A 23,718-nucleotide genomic window follows, 5' to 3' on the forward strand; every position below is an offset into this window, starting at 1 on the left:
TAGAAGAACACTACCTACCTAAACTAACACAATCAGAAGTAGAACAACCAAATAGACCCATAACAAAAAAAGAGATTAAAAAGGTAATCAAAAAACTGCCAACAAAAAAAAGCCCTGGCCCAGATGGCTTCACTGCAGAGTTCTACCAAACTTTCAGAGAAGAGTTAACACCACTACTACTAAAGGTATAGAAAATGATGGAATAGTACCAAACTCATTCTATGAAGTCAGCATATCCCTGATACCAAAACCAGGTAAAGACACCACAAAAAAAGAAAATTACAGACCTATATCCCTCATGAACATAGATGCAAAAATTCTCAACAAAATTCTAGCCAATAGAATTCAACAACATATCAAAAAAAAAATAATAATAATCCACCACGACTAAGTGGGATTTATACCAGGTATGCAAGGTTGGTTTAATATTAGAAAAGCCATTAATGTAATCCACCATACAAATAAAACAAAAGACAAAAACCACATGATCTTATCAATTGATGCAGAAAAGGCACTTGACAAAGTCCAACACCCATTCATGATAAAAACTCTCAGCAAAATAGGAATTGAAGGAAAATTCCTCAATTAATAAAGGGCATCTATACAAAGCCAACAGCCAACATCATTCTAAATGGAGAGAGCCTGAAAGCATTTCTCTTGAGAACGGGAACCAGACAAGGATGCCCTTTATCACCGCTCTTATTCAACATTGTGCTAGAAGTCCTAGCCAGGGCAATTAGGCTAGACAAAGAAATAACGGGCATCCGGATTGGCAAGGAAGAAGTAAAATTATCTCCATTTGCAGATGACATGATCTTATACACAGAAAACCCTAAGGAATCCTCCAGAAAACTACTGAAACTAATAGAAGAGTTCAGCAGAGTCTCAGGTTACAAGATAAACATAGAAAAATCACTTGGATTCCTCTACATCAACAAAAAGAACATCGAAGAGGAAATCACCAAATCAATACCATTCACAGTAGCCCCAAGAAGATAAAATACTTAGGAATAAATCTTACCAAAGATGTAAAAGACCTATACAAAGAAAACTACAAAGTACTAATGCAAGAAACTAAAAGGGACCTACATAAGTGGAAAAAAATACTTTGCTCCTGTATAGGAAGACTTAACATAGTAATAATGTCTCTTCTGCCAAAAGCCATCTATACATACAATGCACTTCCGATCCAAATTCCAATGACATTTTTTAAAGTGATGGAGAAACAAATCACCTACTTCATATAGAAGGGAAAGAAGCCCCGGATAAGTAAAGCATTACTGAAAAAGAAGAAGAAAGTGGGAGGCCTCACTCTACCTGATTTTAGAACATATTACACAGCCACAGTAGTCAAAACAGCCTGGTATTGGTACAACAACAGGCACATAGACCAATGGAACAGAATTGAGAACCCAGTTATAAATCCACCCACATATGAGCAGCTGATATTTGACAAAGGCCCAGTGTCAGTTAATTGGGGAAAAGATAGTCTTTTTAACAAATGGTGCTGGCATAACTGTATATCCATTTGCAAAAAAAAATGAAACAGGACCCATACCTCACACCATGCACAAGAACTAACTCCAAGTGGATCAAAGACCTAAACATAAAGACTAAAATGATAAAGATCATGGAAGAAAAAATAGGGACAACCTTAGGAGCCCTAATACAAGGCATAAACAGAATACAAAACATTACCAAAAATGACGAAGAGAAACCAGATAACTGGGAGCTCCTAAAAATCAAACACCTGTGCTCATCTAAAGACTTCACCAAAAGAGTAAAAAGACCACCTACAGACTGGGAAAGAATTTTCAGCTATGACATCTCCAACCAGCGCCTGATCTCTAAAATCTATATGATTCTGTTAAAACTCAACCACAAAAAGACAAACAATCCAATCAAAAAGTGAGCAAAGGATATGAACAAGCACTTCACTAAAGAAGATATTCAGGCAGCTAACAGACATATGAGAAAATGCTCCCAATAATTAGCCATTAGAGAAATGCAAATTAAAACTATGATGAGATTCCATCTCACTCCAACAAGGCTGGCATTAATCCAAAAAACACAAAATAATAAATGTTGGAGGGGCTGCGGAGAGATTGGAACTCTTATACACTGCTGCTGGGAATGTAAAATGGTACTACAACTTTGGAAATCTATCTGGCATTTTCTTAAAAAGTTAGAAATAGAACTACCATACAACCCAGAAATCCCACTCCTTGGAATGTACCCTAGAGAAATAAGAGCCTTTACACGAACAGATATATGCACACCCATGTTTATTGCAGCACTGTTTACAATAGCAAAAAGCTGGAAGCAACCAAGGTGTTCATCAACAGATGAATGGTTAAATAAATTATGATATATCACACAATGGAATACTACGCATCAATAAAGAACAGTGACGAATCTGTGAAACATTTCATAACATGGAGGAACCCGGAAGGCATTATGCTGAGTGAAATTAGTCAGATGCAAAAGGACAAATACTGTATAAGACCACTATTATAAGTTCTTGAGAAACAGTATAAACTGAGAAGAACACATTCTTTTGTGGTTACGAGAGGGGGGAGGGAGGGAGGGTGGGAGAGGGATATTTACTGATTAGTTAGTAGATAAGAACTACTTTAGGTGAAGGGAAGGTCAATACTCAATACAGGGAAGGTCAGCTCAACTGGACTGGACCAAAAGCAAAGAAGTTTCCGGGATAAACTGAATGCTTCAAAGGTCAATGGAGCAAGGGCGGGGGTTTGGGGACCATGGTTTAAGGGGACTTCTAAGTCAATTCGCATGATAAACTCTATTATGAAAACATTCTGCATCCCACTTCGAAGTGTGGCGCCTGGGGTCTTAAATGCTAACAAGCGGCCATCTATGATGCATCAATTGGTCTCAACCCACCTGGATCAAAGGAGAATGAAGAACACCAAGGTCACGCGATAACTATGAGCCCAAGACAGAAAGGGCCACATGAACTAGAGACTTGCATCATTCTGAGGCCAGAAGAACTAGATGGTGCCCGGCCACAACCGATGACTGCCCTGACAGGGAGCACAACAGAGAACTCCTGAGGGAGCAGAACAGTAGGATGCAGACCCCAAATTCTCATAAAAAGACCAGACTTAATGGTCTGACTGAGACTAGAAGAATCCCGGCGGTCATGGTCCCCAAACCTTCTGTTGGCCCAGGACAGGAACCATTCCCGAAGACTACTCATCAGACAGGGAAGGGACTGGACAATGGGTTGGAGAGAGATGCTGACAAAGAGTGAGCTACTTGTATCAGGTGGACATTTGAGACTGTATTGGCATCTCCTGTCTGGAGGGGAGATGGGAGGGTAGAGAGGGTTAGAAACTGGCAAAACGGTCACGAAAGGAGAGATTGGAAGGAGGGAGCGGGCTGACTCATTAGGGGGAGAGTAAGTGGGAGTATGTAGTAAGGTGTATATAAGCTTATATGTGACAGACTGACTTGATTAGTAAACTTTCACTTAAAGCACAATAAAAATTGTTAAAAAAAAGAAGTGCACAAGAAAAAGGGACAATTTCAGTAAATGCTATGACATACAATTTTGCAATAACAGTAATAACAACAATAAATATGTGGTTACATAGGTTGATATATATGTATGTATGCATATAGGAAGACATATGTGAGTACAAGCAGGTACATGTTTAGGTGTATCTATATTGTTATTAGGTACCAATGAGTCAGTTCCAACTCACAGGGACCCTGTGTACAACAGAACAAAACACTGGCCAGTCCTGAGTCATCCTCACAATCATTGTTATGCTTGAGCCCATTGTTGCACCCACTGTGTCAATTCATCTCATTGAGGGTCTTCCTCTTTTTCGATGACCATCTATTTACCAGGCATGCTGTCCTTCTCCAGGGACTGGTCCTTCCTGATAACATCACCAAAGTATGTGAGACAAAGTTTTGCCATTCTTGCATCTAGGGAGCATTCTGGCTGTACTTCTTCCAAAACAGATTTGTTTATTCTTCTGGCAGTTCATGGTATATTCAATATTCTTCATGAACACCATAATTCAAAGGCATCCATTCTTCTTCCATCTTCCTTACTCATTATCCAGCTTTCCCACACATATGAGGTGATTGAAAATACCATGGCTTGGGTCAGTTGCACTTAGTCCTTAACGTGACATCTTTGCTTTTTAATACTTTAAAGAGGTCTTTTGCAGCAGATTTGCCCAATGCAATGCATCATTTGATTTCTTGACTGTTGCTTCCGTGGGCATTGACTGTGGACTCAGGTAAAATGAAATCTTTGGCAACTTCAATGTTTTCCCCATTTATTGTGATATTGCTTATTGGTCCAGTTGTGAGGACTTTTGTTTTCTTTATGATGAGGTGTAATCCATACTGAAGTCTTTGATCTTTATCAGTAATGCTTCAAGTCCTCTTCACTTTCAGCAAGCAAGGTTGTGTTATCTGCATATTGCAGGTTGTTAATGAGTTTTCCTCCAATCCTGATGCCACATTTTTCTTCATATAGTCCAGCTTCTGAGATTATTTGCTCAGCATACAGACTGAATAAGTATGGTGAAAAGATACAACCCTGATGCACACCTTTTCTGACTTTAAACCACTCAGTATCCCCTTGTTCTATTTGAATGACTGCTTCTTGATCTAAGTACAGGTTCCTCATGAGCACAGTTAAGTGTTCTAGAATTCCCATTCTTTGCAATGTTATCCATAATTTGTATCTGTAGGCAGATGTATATACATGTTTGTGTGTGCTTCATATATAACTATATATATAATAAAGCACATTGGGGCCACAGTTAAGAAGACTTCCTAGACATATCCAAACAACTCGTGGGATTGGTTTACTGGACTAAAAGACTTAGGACCATAAGGAGTCAGCTTAGTCAATTGGCATAACACAGTTAGTAAAGATAATGTTCTACACCCTAGTTTGGTGAGTAGCATCTAGCGTCTTAAAAGCTTGCAAGCAGCCATCTAAGATACAACTATTGTTCTTTACTCATCTGGAGCAAAAGAGAAGGAAGGAAACCAAGGACTCACAGAAGAAACTGGTCTACAGGACTAATAACCCACATGAACCATGGCCTCCTCTAGCCTGAAACGAGAAGAACTAGATGTTGTTCAGCTACTACTACTGACCGTTCTGACCAGGGACATAATAGAAGACCCTGAGTAGAATGGGAAGAAAACATAGAACAAAATTCAAATTCCTAAAATAGGCCAGATTTACTGGATCAATAGAGACTACAGGAAACCCCGAGACTATTGCTCTAAGATAGCCTTTGAACTTGGCATTAAAGATAGTGTAGGAGTTCATCTTTTAGCCAAATAATAGATTGGCATATAAAATAAGCAATATCATCTGTAAGTGATGTAGTCCCTTAAACAATCAACTATGAGACAAAACAGTCACCATATACCTAAAAGCAAAGATGAGAAGGCAAGGAAGGGAAGGAAATCTTGATCAATGGAAACAGAACAAACAGAATGGAAATAATGAGAATGCTGACACATTTTGAGGATTGTAACCAATGTCAATTTATATAAAATTTGTTAAATAAACTTATATAAAACAATTTATATAAAATTGTTAAATGGGAACCTAATTTGCTGTGGAAACTTTCACCTAAAACACAATAAAATATATACAAAAAAAGAACTCTCAGCAAACTAAGAATAGAGGGAAACTTCCTCAGCTTGATAAAGAACATCTGCAAAATACCTACAGCTAACATAATTAATGGTGAGGAACTAGATGCTTTTCCGCTAAGACTGAGAACAAGGCAAGGCTGTCCCCTCTCATCAAGCCTATTCAACATCATACTGGTAGTCTTAGCTAATGCAATTAGACAAGAAAAGAAAAGAAAAGGCATCCAGATTGGGAGGGGGAAAAACTGTCTTTGTTTGCAGACAATATGATTGTCTATGTAGAAAATTCCAAAGAATCAGCAAACATCTCCTGGAATTAAGAAATGATTATAACAAGTTTGCAGGATACAGGGTTCATATACAAAAGTCAATTACTTTCCTACATACCAGCAGTGAACAACTGGAATTTGAAATTAAAATCACAGCGCTTCAAAAAAAGTGAAATACTCAGGAATCTAACAAAATATGCACAAAATCTATAGAAGAAAACAACAAAATTTTGATAAAAAAGTCAAATAGGAGCTAAATAAAAGGAGAGATATTCCATATGGATAGCCAGGAAGACTCCATATTGTTAAGATATCAGTTCTTTCCAAGTTAATCTATAGAGTCAACACAATCCCAGTCAAAATTCCACCGAGTTATTTTGTGGAAATCAACAAACTGATGATGAAGTTTATATCAAAAGACAAAAGATTAAAAATAGCAACACAACGCTGAAGAAGAAGAACAAAGTTCAAGGACCAACACTACCCAAGATTTACTCTAAAGCTACAATATCCAAGACAGTGTGGTATTGGTAAAAAAATAAAGATAAATGGAACAGAATAGAAAGTCCAGGAATAGACCCACACAAATACAATAAACTAATCTTTGACAAAGGAGCAAAGGCAAATCAATGGAGAAAGAATAGTCTTTTCAGTAAATGGTCCTGGACCAACTAGACATCCAAGTGCAAAAAAAAAAAAAAAAATGAATCCAGACAAGCCTTAAACCTTTCACAAAAATGAACTCAAGATGGATTGTAAGCCTAAAGGTAAAAAGCAAAACAATAAAACTTCTAGAAGATAACAGGACAAAGTATAAGTCTGGCAATGAGTTTTTAGATACAACGCTAGAAACACAATTGGGCTTCATTAAAATCCAAAACTTCTGCTCTGCAAAGGACACTTTTAAGAGAATGAAGACAGCCACAGACTGGGAGAAAATATTTGCAAGACACATATCTGATAAAGGACTTATATCTAAAATATACAAAGAACTCTTAAAGCTCAACAATACGAAAACAAACAACCCCGTGAAAAATGAACAAAAGATCTGAACAGACACCTCTCCAAAGAAGACATAAGATAGAAAATAAGCATAACATCAGATTTTACTAAGGAATTGCAAATTAATACAACAATGTGATGCCACTATACAACTGTTACAATGGCTAAAAAAAAAATCCTGACAGCATCAAGTGCTGGCAAGAATGTTGAGCAACAGCAACTTTCATTCGTTGCTGGTGGGAATGAAGTCCAACTTCTTTTTTTTTTTTTCTATCATGGATTGTGCTTTTGGTCTTGTCATTCGTTGCTGGTGGGTACAGACACTTTGGAAGACAGTTTGGAAGTTTCTTACAAAACTAAACATAGTCTTACCATATGATACAGCAATCACACTCCAAGGTATTTATCCAAATGAGTTGAAAACTTACATCCACACAAAAACCTGCAGACAAATGTTTATAGCAGCTTTATTCATATGCCAAAAACTAGAAGTAACTGAGATGTTCTTCAGTAGGTGAATGGATAAACAAACTGTAGTACATACGAACAATGGAGTGTTACTCAGTGATAAAAAGAAGTGAGCTATCAAGCCATGAAAAGACATGGAGGAACTTTAAATGCATATTGCATACTGAACAGAGTCAGTCTGAAAAGGTTTCATACCGTACGCTTCTAGCTGTATGACGTTCTGGGAAAGACAAAACTATAGAGACTGGAAAAAAAAAAAAGAAAAAAATCAAGGGTCGGCAATGGTTCGGGGGGGTCAGACAGAGGAATCAATAGGTGGAGCACAAGGGATTTGGAGGGCAGTGAAGCTATTCTGTATGATTCTGTAATGGTGGGTGCATGATGCTGTGCATTTGTCAAAACCAAAGAACAGTAAAACTCAAAGGCTGAATCCTAATGTGAACTATGAACTTTATTTAATAATAATGTATCAATATTGGTTCATAAATTATAACAAATGTACCACACTAATTCAGGGTATTAATAACAGGGGAAACTGTGTGTCTGTAGTGGGAGCGAGGGGGTATACAGAACTCTGTACTTTCTGCTCAATTTTCTGTAAACTTAAAAGTACTCTAAAAAAGTCTATTAAAAAATTTTTAAAGCAATACAGGGAAATAAAATGACCATGTAGTTGCATTACAGATTCTTGGCTTTCCTGGGTACCCTGTGGGTAAAGCCTATATGCCAGCGGCAGGAGCAGGACAAAACTCTAGAACAAGGTTTCTTAACCTTAACACTATTGACATTTTGAACCAGTTAATTATTTCTGGTGGGGGTTGACCTGTGCGTTGTAGGAAGGCTCATAGACTGAAATGCATCTCCCATGACCCACTAGATGCCAATAAACCCAAATCAAAACCAAACCTATTGCGCACAAGTAGATCCCAATTCACAGTGACCCTATAGGACAAAGCGGAACTTCCCCATAGGTTTCCAGGGCTCTGAATCTTTACGGGAGCAGACTGCCGCATCTTTCTTCCGCAGAGCAGCTGGTGGATTCAAACTGCTGACCTTTTGGTTACCAGCCGAGTGCTTAACCACTGCACCACCAGCGCTCCCCAGATGCCAATGTTGTTGTTGTTAGGTGTTTTTGAGTCACGTCCTACTCATAGCGACCCCACACACAACAGAAGGAAACATTGCCTGGTCCTGTGCAACCCTCACCGTCATTGCTATGTTTGAGCCCACTGTTGCAACCACTGTGTCAATCCATCTCATTGAGGGTCTTCTTTTTCTGCTGACCCTCTGCCTTACCAAGCATGATATCCTTTTCCAGGGACTGGTCCCCCCAATAACATGTCTGAAGTAGGTGAGACAAATTCTCACCATTCTTGCTTCTAAGGAGTATACTGGCTATACTTCTTCCAAGACAGATTTGTTCATTCTCCAGGCAGATCATGGTATATTCAACCTGGCCTGCCAACCAGGGGCTCATCTTCCAGTACTATATCAGTGTTCCGTTGCTATTCATAAGGTTTTCACTGGCCATTTTTTTTAGAAGTGGATTGCCAGGTCCTTCTTTCTAGTCTTAGTCTGCAAGCTCTGTTGAAACCTGTCCACCATGTGCGACCTTGCTAGTATTTGAAATACCAGTGGCATCGCTTCTAGCATCATAGCAACACTCAGGCCACCAAACTGACAGAGAAGTGGTGGCCAGATGTCAGTAAACCAGAAAATAAACCTGTTGCTGTTGAGTTGATTCCAACTTACCAGCGACCCTATATCACAGCGTAGACCTGCCCCATAGCGTTTCCAAAGAGTAGCTGGTGAATTTGAACTGCCAGTCTTTTGGTTAGCAGCCGAGCTCTTAACCAATGTATCACCAGGGCTCCCAGATATCAGTAAAAAAAAAAATAGAACCTGTTGCCGTCGAGCCGATTCCGACTCATAGTGACCCTATAGGACAGAGTAGAACTGTCCCATATGGCTTCCAAGGAGCACCTGGTGGATTCGAACTGCTGACTTTTTTTTGGATAGCAGCCATAGCTCTTAAGCACTAGAGGAGAACTTCTCTATAGGGTTTTCTTGGTTGTGATATTTATGAAAGCGGATTGCTATGCCTTTGTTCCATGGCACTGCTGGGTGGGTTCAAGCCACCAACTTTTAGGCCAGTAGCTGAGTATTCACCATTGCGCCACCCAGGGACCTTGTTAATTCACCAATATGGTGGAGCAAAAAAATTCCGAGCAGAATCGGGTATACTAGGTCCTCATTTTTCATTGTGTTACATGCCAGAAAGTTAGGTCTTGGGGACTTTCCTCTCACTCCTCCAGTCCAGATCTTTTCTGGAGAGTAGTGCTACACATCTGAGGAGGGAAGGAGAACCTCTAAGAGCATGTCCTAGAGCAGAAGTTCCTCATTGGGGGTGATTTTGTCCCCCAGGGGACATTTGGCAATGATTTCAGACATTTTTCGTTGTCAAAATTAGGAGGTGCTACTGATATCTGACAATGAAAAATGTCTGAAATCATTGCCAAATGTCCCCTGGGGGACAAAATCACCCCCAATGAGGAACTTCTGCTCTAGGACATGCTCTTAGAGGTTCTCCTTCCCTCCTCAGATGTGTAGCACTACTCTCCAGAAAAGATCTGGACTGGAGGAGTGAGAGGAAAGTCCCCAAGACCTAACTTTCTGGCATGTAACACAATGAAAAATGAGGACCTAGTATACCCGATTCTGCTCGGAATTTTTTTGCTCCACCATATTGGTGAATTAACAAGGTCCCTGGGTGGCGCAATGGTGAATACTCAGCTACTGGCCTAAAAGTTGGTGGCTTGAACCCACCCAGCAGTGCCATGGAACAAAGGCATAGCAATCCGCTTTCATAAATATCACAACCAAGAAAACCCTATAGAGAAGTTCTCCTCTGGAACGGATGGGGTTGCCATGAGTCAGAATCGACTCAGCAGCAATGAGTGTAATGGGTTTGGTTTTTATTGGTTAATTAAGATGCAGTACCTCCATCTGACCTGACCATCAGCTGCAGATTGGCTGAAAATGTTCTGGAATAACCATAAGGTTGATTCAGGCTGAAGACAATCTTTGCAAATGACCTAATAAAAGGTTACCCAGCCCCAAATCAAAACCAGTGTTCTGTCAAAAATCTAGTAACTAGAATAAATTTTACAACTGATTAACTAATCATAGGGAAGTGTGTGTAAGTATCTTTTCAGTTAAATGTCTTTTTATTATGACCCTGGTCTAAACTGCCATCATCTTTTGTCTTGTCTACACTGTAGACTCAGCGGCAACATCCTCCCACATCCACTCCTGAACCTTCTAAAGGCTGAGCTCTGCCCAGAAGTCCAACCCAGAGAAACTATAATAAATGCATGTTGTTCTAAGTCCGTAAGTTTCTGGTAATTTGTTATGCAGAATAGTCATGGCATATTTTTTATTTTCTATGCTTCTGGATTTAATTTGCTAATATTTTGTTGGGAATTTTGTGGTCTATGATCATGAGGGGTTTGTAGACCTCTCACTTTTAACGTAATTATGTATGTGGTCGGATTTATATTCGCCCTTTGCTGTTTGTTTTCCATGTCTCCTGAATTCTGTTCCTCTGTTGCCCCTTTACTGCCTTCTTTTGAATTATGTAACTATTTTTTTCAGCACACCGTTTTAATTCCTCTGTAGATTTTTTACTCTATTTTTAAGTTATTTTCTTAGTGGTTGCTTTAGGGATTACAATATGCATTTTAATTTATCGCAGTCTACAACAACAACAATTCTGTGCTCAACTACTGCATAATTTCTTCTTTTATATTGCCGAATTCTATTTGCTAATATTTCATTGAAGGTTTTTATATCTATATTCATGAGGGACGTTGGTCTGTAGTTTTCATTTTTGTACTGTCTTTGCCTAGTTTTTATATCAGGGTAATACTTGTAAAAAACCTGTTGCCATCAAGTTGATTCCGACTCATAGCGACCCTATAGGACAGAGTGGAACTGCCCCATCGGGTTTCCAAGGAGTGCCTGGTGGATTCGAACTGCCGACCTTTTGGTTAGCAGCTATAGCGCATAACTACTACAGCACCAGGGTCTCCATCAGGGTAATAGTAGCTTCATAAGATGAACTGAGAAGTATTCCGTTCTCGTCTAGTTTCTGGAAGAGATGGTGTAGAATCAATGTTAAACCCTCTTTAAATGTTTGGTAGATTTCTCCAATGAAACCATCTAGGCCGGAGGATTTGGGGGGTAGAGTTTTTAAAATTGTAAATCCAATTTCTTTATAGCTGTAGGCCTATTCAAATCATCTGTTTTGTTTTCGGTGAGTTGTAGTAGTTTGTGTTTTTCAAGAAATTGGTTCATTTCACTTAACCTGCCAAATTCTTGTGCATAGTATCATAGTATTGTTCACAATACCCCCTAATTATCCTTTTGATGTCTACAGGGTCTGTAGTGATATCCCTTCTTTCAATCCTGATATTGGTAATCTGTCTTTTCTCTTTTTTTGTTTGCCAGCCTTACTAGAGGCTTGTCCATCACAGGTCTTTTCAAAGAAGGAACATTTTATTCTACCGATTTTCTTTATTCTTTTCCCGTTAACAATTTCACTAATTTTTATCTTTCCTTTAGTGTTTCTTTCCTTCTGCTTGCTTTGGGTTTATGTTGAAATTTCTTTTTCTAGGTTATTATGGAAGTTTCGATTACTGATTTAAAAATTTTCCTCTTGTTTCCTGTTGTATGCTATAAATTTCCCTCTGAGCACTGTTTTATCTTTGTCCCACAAATTTTAATATGTTCTACTTTCATTTTCATTCCATTGAACATTTTTTATTTTCCTTTTGATTTCCTCTTTGATCTACAGGCTATTTCGAAGTGCTATAGAGTGTAGGTTCCTAGTGTTTAGAGACTTTCCTGTTATATTTCTTTTACTGATTTCTAGTTTAATTCCATTGTGATCATAGAAAACACTCTGTTTGATTTCAATTGTTTTAGGTTTGTTGAGGTTTGTTTGATGGCCCAGGATATGATCTATCTTGAATTTCCATGGGTACTTGTAAAGAATATAGGCTCTGCTTCTGTTGGGTGGTGTGGTTGATTAGATTCTGTTAGTTGATGGTATCGTTATATTCTTAAAAATATTCTTGTACATCATCTGTATAATTGTAGTATCAATTGTTGAGAGAGGTTAGCCTCCTCTAACCCAGCTCAGTGGCCTTGTTACTGCTGGGTGGGGGTGGATGTTCAGGTTCTCTGCATGGTTTCCATTGATATCATAGGGGGAGTGGGCAGCTTATTACCACCTGGTGGGGATGAAAAGCCTGGCTGGGTACTTGCTCTCTCTAACACCTTCCCGGCGGAGGGATGGGGCACCTTGTTACAGTCTGGTGATGGTGGAAGTCCACACTCCCCACTCAGCCTATGTCGGCCCAGGTGAGGGTGGGGCCACAGTTTTTTCTGTGGTGTTTGGCATGAATAGAGCAGTTACTGTCTAAAAGTTTTCTGTCTCACTAGGCTATCTCTTTCCTGGTCCTTTGGCTAGAGACAGCAAACCTTTGTTGAATTTTTTGGTCAGTTCGCATAGGTTGGATTGCCAGCTTTTTCAGCTCCAAGTCTGGGAAACCAAACCAAAATCAAACCCAGTGCTGTGCAGTTGATTCCAACTCATAGCGACCCTATAGGACAGAGTAGAACTGCCCCATAGAGTTTCCAAGGAGCGCCTGGTGGATTTGAACTGCTGACCCTTTGGTTTGTAGCCGTAGCACTTAACTACTATGCCACCAGGGTTTCCAAGTCTGGGATATATGAGGCAAAAACAAAACAAACAAAAAACAGTGAACTCATCATTGTGCTTTCCCATGAGTCTGGAGATCCCAGCCAGCCTGGCCTCTTCTCCCTACCTTTCAGAGTCTTCCTATATTTGTTTTCTATGTAAGGTCCAGGGTGTTGAATTGTACTTAGCGGGAGGAACAGGGAAAAGTAGATCTGCTCTATCTGCCCAGAGTGAAAGTCTTTAAGCTATCTTTTTAACACATAAAACAAGTTCCATCATTTCCTTGCTTAAAATCTTCTAATAGCTTCCTAACAAACTTAGAACAAAATCCATCCTCCTCCCCCTGCTCTGCGCCTTTCTGAACTGTCCTGTGCCCACCTCTCTGGCCTCATCTCTTACTGAACTGCTACTTGCTCACCCAGCTCAAGTGTCCAGACCTCACTGTATTAGGACCTTGGCACCAGTGCCCCTGCTGCCTGGAGCACTTCCCCTCCATTCACACATGGCCGGCTCCTTCCTACCATTCAGACCTCTTTGTAAGTATGACCACTACAAAGACACCTTCCCTGAAAATCCAATCTCTATCATGTCACACTTAATTTTTTTTTTTTCTGTGTAGCTCTTATTTCTATATGATAACTAAGTAACTAAACAGTTGCTGTTGAGTCGATTCTGACTCATGGTGATGCCACGTGTGTCCGAGTAGAACTGTGCTCCATAGGGTTTTCAGAGGTTGATTTTTAGGAAGTAGATTGCCAGACCCTTCTTTGGAAGAACCTCTGGGTAGACTCGAACTGCCAACCTTTTGGTTAGCAGCCAAGCATGTTAACCATTTATACTACCCAGGGACTCTGCTTCTTTATGGTACCTGATTTGTTTGCTTGTCTTCCCCGTTAGAATATAAGCTCCATGACGACAGGGATTTTGCCTGCCTTGTTCATTTCTGTATGCTCAGATCTGAGAACAGTGCCAGGTACACTGTCAGCACCACACAAATATTTGTTGAAAAAATAAATGAGATAATATGCCTGTGTTAACCACCTATGTTCTACCCACACCTGAGAAAGGCAGGCCAGAATCAGCTAAAAGAGTTAAAAGATCAGATGCAGAGGAGCTGATAACCAGTGTAGTGTCCCAGCTTGGGCCCAAGTCTGGTGGTCAGGTAAATAGTGCTCTATCAGTAATATAAGTTAAAATAGACAAGATGTGTTAAAAGCTTACAAATAAAAAAAAATTCTCTGCAAGATTTATATTTGGATAAAAGAAAAGCAAATGTGGAAATCAATGAAAGTAAAAACACAATATATAAAAACCTCTGAAGCACCGTCAAGTCATACTCAGAGAAAATTAATTGTTCATTTTTTAGCATCATGTAATTGCATTTATCTGATTATAAAATAATGCATTCTCATTGTTTACAGAGAACAGGAGAGAGCGAACAAGAAAATAAAAGCTGTGGATAACCACTGAGAACATTTTAGTATATTTTCTTTCAGTCTTTTTTTTTTTTTTTTTTACCTCTGTAGCTATAGATACGTACTCATATATATATATATTTTTTTTTTACTAATTTGGATTTCTGAGAGAGAGAGAGAAGCAGAAAGACAGAAAAAAAGGTGGAGAGACAGAAAGAGCCAATGAATGAGATGAGAATCTGGTACTTTACTGATTTGGGTGAAACTTAGGACAACCACTCTGAGAACAAACTGTAGCCTGGTGTTTGCTGATAGGAATACGAGAAAATAGACGAAGCAAAGGCTCACAGAGCATCAGGGAATCTGAATACTTCTGACTAACTAATGAGAGAAATACAGGCAGACCCCGAATTACAACGTATTTGAGTTATGATGAACTGCACTGTTTTTTTTTTGTACATATTATTATTAGGGGTATGTACAACATACAATATTGCAGTTTGTAATTGTCTGCATTGTGCATTTCTGCATGCTCAGATCTGAGAAGAGTGTCAGGTACACTGTCAGCATCACACAAATATTTGTTGAAAAATAAATGAGATAATTTGCCTTTGTTAACTATCTATGTTAACTAACTTCACAAAGAGGTGAAGCTGATGCCTGGTTTCAAGGCATTTAAAGACAGAATCATGCTGATGATAAAAGGCGATGTAATGAAAACTTAAAATTATAATAATAATAATAAAGTATTCGACTTATGTCTGAACTGACTTGAGACAGTCTTTGGAATGGAAAGCCGTCATAAACCTGAGACTACTTGTAATGAATTTGTATCACTTCGGCCTCTAATTATTTTAAATCCTTCTGTTATCTAAAAGGAGCCCTGGTGGCACAGTGGTTAAGAGCTCAGGCTGCTAACCAAAAGGTCAGCAGTTCAAATCTACCAACCACTCCTTGGAAACCCTATGGGGCGGTTCTACTTTGTCCTACAGGGTCTCTATGAGTCGGAATCAACAGAATGGAAACTTTTTTTTTGGGTATTATTTAAAAATATCAAAACAGTCAAATAAGTACTAAGTTTAAAAACATAAGAACATATCTTAAGATATGTTTGGTTGCATAAAACAGCAACTCCAGCTTAAGGACAAAATGTTATTGTCAGTTGCTATGGAGCCAATTCCAACTGATAGCAACCCCATGTGTTGCAGAGTAGAGCTGCTCCACAGGGTTTTCTTGGCTGTAGTCTTAACGCGTTGGCAGTTCAGATCCGCCAGGCGCTCCTTGAAAACTCTATGGGGCAGTTCTAGTCTGTCCTAGAGGGTCGCTATGAGTCGGAATCGACTTGACAGCACTGGGGTGGGTTTAGTCTTAACGGAAGCAGATTGCCAGGCCTTTTCTTCTGTGGCACTGCTGAGTGGGTTCACATCACCAAACTTTAGGTTAGCAGTAGAGCAGAAATAGTTTGTGCCCCTCAGGGACCTTAAAGGATAAAATAGAAATTACATAAAAATTAAGGGGGATCTTCATGAATATCTGGTGGGGGAGTATAATTTTGACTCATGGGAACAGGAAGGGCAAAATGCAGCTAGGTTCTCTATCCTTGTCTCCCTGGGGTTAAGTATCCCTGGTCTCTGCTTTGATCTGATCATCTACGTCTTCCTTTCTCCCTACCAGCTTCCACAGCTCAGACTAGGATCCTTCTTTTACTTAATTTCAACTTGCATGTGACTTTGCTGATGACAATATTGGTCCACACATACTCTGACCTTTTAGCTTGGTTTCCCACAGTTAGCGATCACAGTCTTTAACTGTATTTCTAGTGAGTAAGACTCGAATGCTTAACCCTACCTTTTGGCAGACCTGTGCTTGCATCCACTGAATATCCGTGGTTAGAGAAAGGGATAGGGCCACACAGGCGAGGGAGATACTAGGCAGAAGGTAATAACAACAGAAACTCAAAGGAAATAAGAAGTGAAAAATTAACTAATACGAAAATAAAAATAAAGACACCTAAATTAGTAAAGTTAATCAAGAACAAATCCAAATAAACAAAATAAAAATCAGAAAGCTGATATAACAATCAATATAAAGTAGTTCTTTGTTTTTAATTATGAGGGTATATTATGACAAATTGTCAGACAATTTGAAATTGCAATAAAAGAGAAAAAAATATATCTTTAAAAACATGGAATTCCATGGATAAATTATGGTATATTCACACAATGGAACACTATGCATCAATAAAGAACAATGATGAATCTGTGAAACATTTCATAACATGGAGGAACCTGGAAGGCATTATGCTGAGTTACATTAGTCAGTTGCAAAAGGACAAATACTGTATGAGACCACTATTACAAGAACTCGAGAAATAGTTTGAACAGAGAAGAAAATATTCTTTGATGGTTACAAGAGGTGGGAGGGAGGGAGAGGGACATTCGCTAATTAGATAGTAGATAAGAACTACTTTAGGTGAAGGGAAAGACAGCACACAATAGAGGGGAGGTCAGCACAATTGGACTAAACCAAAAGCAAAGAAGTTTCCTGAATAAACAGAATGCCTCAAAGTCCAGCGTAGAAGGGGCAGGGGTCTGGGGACCATGTTTTCAGGGGTCATCTAAGTCAATTGGAATAATAAAAGCTATTAAGAAAACATTCTGCGTTCCACTTTGGAGAGTGGCGTCTGGGGTCTTAAACGCTAGCAAGTGGCCACCTAAGATGCATCAATTGGTCTCAACACACCTGGAACAAAGGAAAATGAAGAACACCAAAGATACAAGGTAATTATGAGCCCAAGAGACAGAAAGGGCCACATGAACCAGCAACTCCATCATCCTAAGACCAGAAGAACTGGATGGTGCCTAGCTACAACCAATGACTGCCCTGACAGGGAACACAACAAAGAGCCCCTGAGGGAGCAGGAGAGCAGTGGGATGCAGACCTCAAATTCTCGTTAAAAGACCAGACTTAATGGCCTGACTGAGACTAGAAGGACCCCAGAGGTCATGGTTCCCAGACCTTCTGTTAGCCCAAGACAGGAACCATTTCCTAAGCTAACTCTTCAAGCAGGGATTGGACTGGACTATGGGCTAGAAAATTACTGGTGAGTAGTGAGCTTCTTGGATCAAGTAGACACATGAGACTATGTGGGCAGCTTCTGTCTAGATGGGAGGTGAGGGCAGAGAGGGTCAGAAGCTGGCCGAATGGACAAGAAAATAGAGAGTGGAAAGAAGGAGTATGCTGTCTCATTAGAGGGTGAGCAACTAGGAGTATATAAAAACCAAAACCAAACCCATTACCTTTGAGTCGATTCCAACCCATAGCCCCTATAGGACAGAGCAGAACTGCCCCATAGAGTTTCCAAGGAGTGCCTCGTGCATTTGAACTGCCGACCCTTAGGTTAGCAGCTGTAGCACTTAACCACTTTGCCACCAGGGCTATAGCAAGGTGTATATAAATTTTTGTGTGAGAGACTGACTTGATTTGTAAACTCTCACTTAAAGCACAATAAAAATTAAAAAAAAAAAAAGAAATCTAAAAATAAAACAAAACAAAAAACATGGAATTCCAAATGTGATGCAAGAAAGAATGGAAAACATTAGGCTTAAACTGAAGAATATTTACATGGACCAAAAAAGGTGTGCTATCTAGTTATTCCTAATACAAATGAATTCTGTGCGTTATACACTGTTTCAAAGCAATGACAAGAATTCAAGAGTGCCTGTATTAGTCTATGAGGTTGTCATGGACTGAATTATGTCCCCCCAAAAGTGTATGTGTCAATTTGGCTGGGCCACATTCCCCGTCTTCTGTGGTTGTCCTCTATTTTGTGATTGTGATTTTATGTTAGTGAGGATTAGGGTGAATTGTAATTTTATGTTAAAAAGGATTAGGGTGGGATTGTAAAACCCTTACCAGGTCACATTCCTGATCCAATGTAAAGGGAGTTTCCCCGGATGTGGCCTGCACCACTTTTTATCTCTCAAGAGATAAAAGGAAAGGGAAGCAAGCAGAGAGTGGCAACTTCATACCACCAAGAAAACAGCACCAGGAGCAGAGTGTGTCTTTTGAACCTGAGGTTCCTGCACTGACATGCTTCCAGACCAAGAGAGGACTGATGACAAGGATCTTCCTCCAGAGCTGACAGAAAGAAAGCCTTCCCCTGGAGCCTGCACCCTGAATTCAGACTTCTAGCCTACTGGACTGTGAGAGAATAAACTTCTCTCTGTTAAAGCCATCCACTTGTGGTGTTTTTGTTATAGCAGCACTAGATGACTAAGACAGAGGTTAATATGGTACAGAGCCTGAAATCTGATAATGATACCACAACAATGCAAAATCTATGCCAATATCATGTATGAATACGGATTAGAAAGTATTGAAATAACATATCAGTAAGTAAAATCAGCACTACATTAAAAGACCAATATGCCAAGAGTCTATATGACTTATCCCAGCAAGATAAAGGTGGTTTATAATGAAGAAACCTACTCACACGAACCATATTTGGTATACTTATGCCGTTCTGGAAGAACTTAATAAAAAACCAAACCCAGTGCTGTCGAGTTGATTCTGACTCATAGAGACCCTATAGGACAGAGTAGAACTGCCCCACAGTTTCCAAGGAGCACCTGGCAGATTCGAACTGCTGACCCTTTGGTTAGCAGCTGTAGTACTTAACCACTACACCACCAGGGTTTCCGGAAGAACTTAATAGCTGTTAATATTATCCGTTTTATTTATTCATGCACATATTCCATTGGGAACACAATTAACAATCATATTTGTTTGTCCCAGATACAACACTGAGTAAGTCTAGAAGAAAAATTACTCAGAAAGCCATGTAGTGTTGCCTGTGATGTAATACAGATTTCCAAGAATATAAGCAGATTCTGTCTAAAGCCCGTCCTTGTAACAATTACAGAACCATACAAGATATCGTTTTAGGCTCAAAACAGGTGAAATATTGAACATTCACATTATAGAAATGCTAAGATTGGTTTTGAAATATTAAATAAATAAGCACTAAAATATATTAAATGCACTGAATTATTTTAACTAGTTATCAGTTGCTAGTCATCTATCATTGTCGATGCTCAAAAGTTAATCACTTGATGCCTGTCCATTCACTGGCTGGAGTGCTTATGTAACACCCACAACCAGGTGAACCTCAATCTAACTTTTCTACCACTTAACATATGTCTAGGTCCCTGAGTGGTGCGAATGGCTTGCACTCGGCTACTAACTGAAAGGTTGGCAGTTCAAATCTACCCAGTGGTGCTGTGATCTAATTCCATAAGATTATAGCCATTGAAAACTATGGAGTGCAGTTCCACTCTGAAACACAGGGGTTTGCCATGAGTCGAAACCATCTCCCTGGAAACAGGTTTGGTTTAATCTATGTATAGAGGCTACAAGCACAGCCAGGAGAAGGACAAGAAGAACAAAATCCAAAAGAGATCCAAAGAAAGAAAATAATATACAAACGGCAAAATTAGGAAATCTAACCTAGTAAACTAAAATAAGAACAAATGCATATCACTTCAATGGTTCACCAAGAAGCAGCACAACTATTTCAATAGGTGATACAAAGCATTTGATACAATTTAACATCTACCTTGTATGTTCAAGATTTTAAATAAAAGAACAGAAATAAACACTTTTATAGGAAAAAAATACTCATTGAGAACAAAAATTCAACTCTATGCTTAATAATAATTCTAAAAACAAACTAACTTCAAAAAAAACTAGAAAAATTATGCCAGACAAACTTGTCCTCATTTATTTTTATTGTAGAATTTTTAGATAAAGCAATAAGACATGAAATTGAATTACTTGAAAGGACTGGTTCTCAGACTGTGGCAAAAACCAAGTGTATTGGAGAGGAATAAAAATGATTAAAAAAAATGATAACAACAATAAAAAAAACTAACAATAACTACCAACTTGCTCATTTGATTGTCCCTACAAGCCTGTGAGTTGGGAACTATTATCACCTCCACTTTATAGTTGAAACTAGCAGGGAGAGATAGAGTAACTTCCCAAAGATTATACAGCTAGGTAGAGGTGGAGCTGGGATTCCAAGCCAGGCAGTCTGGGTCCAAAAACTATGCTCTCCACCAGTCCTGTGATGTGTCAAGCACTGGACTAAGCACAAAATACCTACCTATCTATATAATCTCAACAATTCTGAGAAGTAGGTACTATTCTCTCCACTACAGGTTATGGCAGCAGTAGAGCAAAATCTAACACATAAGCTCAAAAGGCTTTTGTGCAACTCTTAAAATTATAATTATACTGATATAGCTTCATGGAAAGATTTTGATAATAAAATTTTAAATAAAAAGGCAAGGTATCAAATAGTATATCTGATGTAATTACAAATCAGGAAAAATGTATGCGCATTTGAACAAAGGTTAAAAGGGACTGCGTTAAAATGAAGACAGTTGTTGACAGGGTAATGAGAGTATAGGTAATATTTTTTCTTTACTAAATGCCCAGAAAAAAAAAAAATACTGCTATCGAGTCAATTTCGACTCATACAGACTATATAGGGCAGAGCCCCATAGGATTTCCTAGGAGCTGCTGGTGGATTCAAACTGCTGACCTTTTGGTTAGCAGCTGTAGCCCTTAACCACTGCAGCACCAGTGCTCCAAATGCCCAGAGGGACCCATTAATAAATACTCTGAGTTGCGAAGACTTTATGTAAATGATTAATAATGGAAAATACTGTGAGGACTTGTGTTGTAATGACTATTAGCATTAATTCAAAGTTGTTGTTGTTGTTGTTAGGTGCTGCCAAGTTGATTCCAACTCATAGCCACCCTACGTACAACAGGACAAAGCACTGCCTGGTCCTGCGCCGTCCTTACAATCTTTGTTATGCTTAAGCCCATTGTTGCAGCAACTGTGTCAAACCACCTTGAGTTAAAAGTTAGGAGATTTTTAATAGTGGAATTTTCGGTATAAGTCAGTATATAAATGAGGCAGATATTGGAGAGGATGGGAAAAGAGACAGAAATAATTACTCATGCAATAACTGCTTCCTCTGCCACTCTCAAGGCTGCCTGTCTTTGCTCAAAGCTATCTCATTAAATCACTGTGTCCAGCTCCCCAACTCCAGTCAGAACTACACCTGAAGCAAACCAGATGGATTGGGAGCTCTCTGGCCTCCAGCATTCAGGGTCCACTTCCTTCTTGGCAGCTAAGCATTGGCCACCAGTGTTCATACAGAATTGCTTTATACATACTCTAAACTTAGATGAATGAAATTCTATCCACTAGGCAGAAAGAAAAAATTGTTGGACGAAAGAAAAAATTAAGCATATTTTAAAATGTATTTTTCATACAGTAAATTCCCTAAATGCCAATACTTACCAAGAAGTCAGCCAAAGAAGCAGCCATCTTTCAATGCTGGAAGAAAACACTAGCTGCATCAGACTTAGTAAGAGTATTAATGTATATGTGAAATATTAATAATTCTCACCTTATGCCCCAATTTTAGAAATTAACCTCAGTTTAAGATGCAGTTCCATTGTATAGCCAAGAATGAAGCAGAGGTGGAGGAAGTGATCCAGTTTATAATCCATGTGGTCAAAAAAACAAAGCAAACAAAAAACCCAAGGCTTATGTTCCCAAATCATTTTGATCCTTTCTGTGTATGTAAAGCCTGAGTAATCACTCCTCTCCAAATCTCTTGGTGCTGCATAGAGTGTAGTTATATTGTTGTTGTTATTGTTGTTAGATGCTATCGAGTAGGTTCCGACAGAACACAAAACACTGCCTAGACAGAACACAAAACACTGCCTAGTGCCGTCCTCACAATCATTGTTATGCATAAGCCCATTGTTGCGGCCACTGTGTCAGTCCGTCTCTTTGAGGGTCTTCCTTTTTTTCACTGACCCCCTACTTTACCAAGCATGATGTCCTTCTCCAGGGACTGATCCCTCCTGGCAACATATCCAAAGTATGTGAGATATAGTCTCACCATCCTCATTTCTAAGGAGCACTCTGGCTGTAGTTATATTAGTTAAGGTAAAACCGCTCAGCTGATATAACAAAAACACTTCAACACAGTGGCTGCAACAATGAGCTCAAGCATAACGATTGTAAGGATGGCACAGGACCGGGCAGTGTTTCGTTCTGTTGTGCATAGGGTCACTATGAGTCGGAACCGACTCGACGGCACCTAACAACAACAACAACTCTAAGACAAAGTGGCTTAAATAAAATAGAAATTTATTTCCCACTTGTAAAACTGTTCAGACAATCAGGGCTGATGGACAGCTCTGCTCCATGAAGGCAGGCCAGGATGCAGGCCCCTTCCACCTAGTTGCTCTTCCAACTCTTAAAACCTCCTCCTGATTTGCATTGTTGAAGCTGAGTCATTGGCAAACCAGCATTCCAGATTTCAGGAAGGGCAAACCAGAGCCACACATCCAGTTAAAACGGCTTCTCTTAAACTGGAGATGATCTGGAAGTTACGCATATCACTTCTGCTCACATTTCATTGCCCTGTACATCGTCATGTGATCATGACTAAGAAAGACCTAGAAAACAGAGCCTGAGTGCGCATGTGCTCAGGTTTCAGGACAAAATGGATTTTGGGGAGGGGACAATGGAGTTTGGGGTAACACTGGAATTGGAGGAACAACTAGCAATCAGCTACAGTACTAAGAGTCCTTCTTTGGGGAACCTGAGTTGCCATTTAAACCCATTTCTTTTCAGAGCAGAAGAGGGTATTTTCCTGTCCCACGAAACTGTAATTTCCAGGAAAATGGTCAATGAAAACTGTCATTCATGCACAGCCCTACTCCTATCTCCAAGCTTCATCAACAGATCAAAGACTGCAGTAGTCTCCATGCTTGAAATCCTTGGTCTAACCCAGCCATCATACAAGGATTCACACAGAATTCAAGTACTCACATGTGTGCACACACATGCAAACGCGAGCACAAGCACACATACACGCCGGCTCTTAAGAGCACGATGATAGCAACAGAGCTAATCACAGCTTGCTTACAGATACTCTCTGAGAGTTGCTTCTGATAGGAGGTAAGAAAGAACGTTTTCATCAGCAGATGGATGAGGAAATTTTTTTCGCTGTAATTTTTCTTTAATTGTTTGTTTTATAGC

The sequence above is a fragment of the Elephas maximus genome, chromosome 3, assembly GCF_024166365.1.
Source record: "Elephas maximus indicus isolate mEleMax1 chromosome 3, mEleMax1 primary haplotype, whole genome shotgun sequence".
NCBI classification, from domain to species: Eukaryota; Metazoa; Chordata; class Mammalia; order Proboscidea; family Elephantidae; genus Elephas; species Elephas maximus.